Below are 4,191 nucleotides of genomic sequence, written 5' to 3' on the forward strand. Positions count from 1 at the left end.
AAAGGGAATCTCTCGGGCAGAGATCCCTGCTTCATTTGGGCAGGATCTTGGTGGATGTGTCCCACTGGCAGAACCACTTCTGCCCCTACAAGCTATTCATTTACTCAAAGAAGCACGTTCCCAAAGCTGTGCCAGAGGGGAAGAAAAACAAGGAAACACACGTGTCAGGCTGTGCCGAGGGCTGTGCACCACAGGGTGCATTAAGGAAGTACTTAAGGAAGCTCCTTGCTGGCCTAGGGAGACAGGTCAGAGCCCGTGCGTGTTTCTGTGCTGATTGCACTTCTCCTGGCAGTCGTCATTTTTTGGCCCACCTTGTAGCCAACGTGGCAGGCTCCAAGCTCCTCCAAGCTTCCCCTGCCAGCAGGAGCTGTTTCCACTCACAGAGCTTGGATGCATTGTTTATCCTGCATCAGTACGAGTGAAGATTCATCTCCAATTTGTCTCCAGCTGCTGGCCAGACCCCCTGCCAGAGGTCACCCTGCCAGGGGTCACCCTGCCCTCTGGACAACCATTACAACTCCACAGACCAGTCAAAATCATCCCACTTGGGTTAAACACTCTTCACAGTGTTTTTAAGAAGGATCTGCTGGAAGAGCTCAGGGGAAGAATGGCCGGACTTTAGGGACAGCAGCTCCAGAAGGGACACCAGAGGAATGTCCAGGTGCTGCCTCCAGATCTGGGGCACCCAACATCAGAACAATGTGGAGCTGCTGGAGTGAGTCCAGAGGAGGCCACAGAGATGCTCCAGGGGCTGAGGAGCCAGGCTGGGAGACTTGGGGGTGTTCAGCCTGGAGGAGAGAAGGCTACGAGGAGGCCTTAGAGCACCTTCCAGTACCTAAAGGGGCTCCAAGAGAGCTGGAGAGGGACTTTGGACTAGGGCCTGGAGTGACAGGACAAGGGGAATGGCTTCCCACTGCCAGAGGGCAGGGTTAGATGGGATATTGGGAAGAAATTCATCCCTGTGAGGGTGGTGAGGCCCTGGCAGAGGTTGCCCAGAGAAGCTGTGGCTGCCCCATCCCTGGAAGTGTTCAAGGCCATGTTGGATGGGGCTTGGAGCAACGTGGTCTAGTGGAAGGTGTCCCTGCCCATTGCAGGGCATTTGGAATGGGATGATCCTTAATGTCCCTCCCAAACCAAACTATTCTGGGATTCTAATAACTTCTCCTTACATCCCATTCGAAATGCCCATATAGGTCCCTCAGAGTATAAAGCAGATATGAGTGACATCAGAACCAGATTCCATAGAATTTTAATAAAGAGGAAAGAAATCCTCAGCTAGAGAATTTTTACCTCTTATACTCATTCTTACTCTTAAAGCCAACCTGCAGTACCAAGGCACACACTGTGCCCTGAGGGTGAAAAGTGTAATTTTACAGTTCTCAGCCACAATCACCCACGTCAGGAAACCCTCCAGAAAGCTCAAAGCAGGAAACTTAAAGGAAGAAAGAACAAAAGATGAAAAGAGAGACTTTAGGAAAAAAAAAAAAAAAAGATGAGTAATTCATTTAAGACCTGAACACGAGAAGGAAATGTCAAGCCAGGAGCAGAATGTCACAGTACAAGAATAACTACAGTGAAACAAAGAAAAAGAGACGACAAGAGTGCGAGAGAAGGTGCCTGGGACACAGGAGGAAGAGGATGTATATCATTTTCTTACCAGCAAAACAAGCACGGTGCCAGCTGAACAACGCCATTGTTGTGAGCTCTAGAGAAACACCCTAGCACTGCAGGGCCATGTGCGTCACGTGAGTTTATTTTAACACTTATTAAACACGGGCAATTTCCTTATCTGACATTTGCCAGGTAAAAAAACTGTCTTGTTCAAGTGAGGATCTGCATCCGCCTGGGGTTCTCATGGAGTGAGTGACTTCGTCTAGGACAAGGGACACTCTTGATAAATGTGGCTACTCTCAGGTGACATCACTGCCTGCACTCCCCTTGGGCCACCACAACCCTCTGCAGCACCCCAGGCTGGACACAGAGTGGCTGGAAAACTGGAAGAGTCCCTGGAGGTGCTGGTTAACAGCAGCTGAACACGAGCCCAGGTGTGTCCAGGTGGGCAAGAGGCCAAGGGCACCTGGGCACTGCTGAGGCATCTCCAGTCCTGGGGGCAGTTCTGGGCCCCTCATGGCAAGAAGGACATTGCAGGGCTGGAGTGTGTCCAGATAAGGGAATGGAGCTGGGGAAGGGGCTGGAGTACCAGGAGCAGCTGAGGGAGATGGGGGGGCTCAACCTGGAGAAGAGGAGGCTCAGGAGGTGCCAGGTGGGGCTCAGGAGAAGCCTTACCCTGACAAGGCTTCTTGCTCTCTCCAACTCCCTGACAGGAGGGTGGAGCCAGGTGGGAGCCAGGCTCTGCTCCCAGGGAACAGCAACAGGACAAAAAGAAGCAGCCTCAAGCTGTGCCAGGAAAGGTTTACAGTGTCTTCATGGAAAGGGTTGTCCAGCCCTGGCACAGACAGCCCAGGGCAGTGGAGTCCCCATCCCTGGACGGATTTGAAAGCCGTGTGGATGTGACACTTTGGGACATGGGTGGCCTTGGCAGTGCTGGGGGAACAATTGGACTCCATGATCTCAGGGGGCTTTTCCAACCCAAGTGGTTCTGTGATTCCGGGATTCATTCCACCACTCCATCGACACTTCAAACTGGCACAGGCCTGGGGTGCTGACAGACACAGCCATGGCCCTCTCAGGCTGCTCGTTGTGGCAGCATGGAGCACACGGTGGGTGCTGGAAGCTGGCAGGGAAGAGCAGCAGGAGTTCTGGTCTGCACAAGCTGGAAAGCAACATATTCTCTCAGCATTTCCAGCAGGAGCAGCTCCAGGGCTGCCAGGCAAGTGTGGTTCCCAGCTGTCACCTGCTGACTCGGAGAGGGAATTGCATAAGCAGAAATTATTTTGGGAACGTGGTGCCTACGCCTCCACGTGAGGCCGATACATTCCCAGAGTTGCTGGTGTTTGGCCCCTCCCAAGCTCTGTTAAATCCATGCCCCCTCTCGTGACTGCAGTGGGTCTGTGTCAGAGCTGCTGGTTCTTGCTGCCAGTTGTCAGCTCTGTCATGTGTTGTTTTCCCCCACGATCACCTAATCAGCTTTTTTTATTTATTTATTTATTTTTAAGTATAATCTCAGTAGCAGAAAAGACCTCTAAGATCGGTGATGGAGCTAGGCCTGGTTAGCCTGTAGAAAAGGCAGAGGGGATCTCATCAGTCCATGCAAACACATCCATGGGGTGTCAGAGGATGGTGCCAGACTCTGTTCAGTGGTGCCCAGTGGCAGGACCAGGGGCAGTGGCCATAAACTGAAATACAAGTTCCATCTCAACATGAGGAAGAACTTCTTTACACTGAGGGTGGCAGAGCACTATGTCTTTTCAATACCACCATGGATGGTGACTCCACCACTTCCCTAAGCAGCCTGTTCCAATGACAACTCTTTCTGTGAAAAAAAATTTTCCCTAATATCCAATCCAAACCACTCTTGGATCAAACTGAGACTTTTGCCAGAGGAGGCAACAGCTCCTCTGGGTTTCGTGTTATCTGCAAACTCGCTTAGTACCCCTTCCATTTATAGTGGAGTGTGTTCACACATGCCTGGAAAGAAACCTAATCCTTGTAAAAAGCAGTACAATTGTATCTTGTGTTTCTTGTTCCTCTTACAAGAGCTGATAAGATGTGTCTCCAGGGCAGTGGAGAGAATCATAGAATCATAGAATCATTTAGGTTGGAAAAGGTCTTAAAGATCATTGTGTCTGACCGTAGACCTAATAGTGTTAAGCCTACCACTAAACCATGTCCCTAAGTGCCACAGCTGCCCAGGGAAGTTGCGGAGTCTCCCTCCCTGGAGACATTCCGAACCCAGCTGGAAGCGTCCCTGTGTCACCTGGGTGACCCTGCCTTGGCAAGGGGGTTGCACTGGGTGATCTCCAGAGGTTCCTTCCATCCCTGACTATTCTGGGACTCTGTGATCTCGGGGAGAGGGTTGACAAAGCCCGTGTCCCCGTTGGAGAGGACAGGCAGCGGGCGGGCACAGGGACCGCGCGGTCCTATGGCCCGTCCTCCCGCTGCGTCCTCCCGCCGTGCGCGGTCCTAGTGCCCACCCGCTCCCTTTGCCCGCGTGGTCTTAGTGCCCGCCCGCTCCCGGTCCCCGCCCCTTTCCGTGTCCCCGCCCGCTCTCCCGGGGTTGCGTGTCCCCTC

Source organism: Corapipo altera, unplaced genomic scaffold (assembly GCF_003945725.1).
Source record: "Corapipo altera isolate COAL_440 unplaced genomic scaffold, ASM394572v1 58, whole genome shotgun sequence".
Classification (NCBI taxonomy): domain Eukaryota; kingdom Metazoa; phylum Chordata; class Aves; order Passeriformes; family Pipridae; genus Corapipo; species Corapipo altera.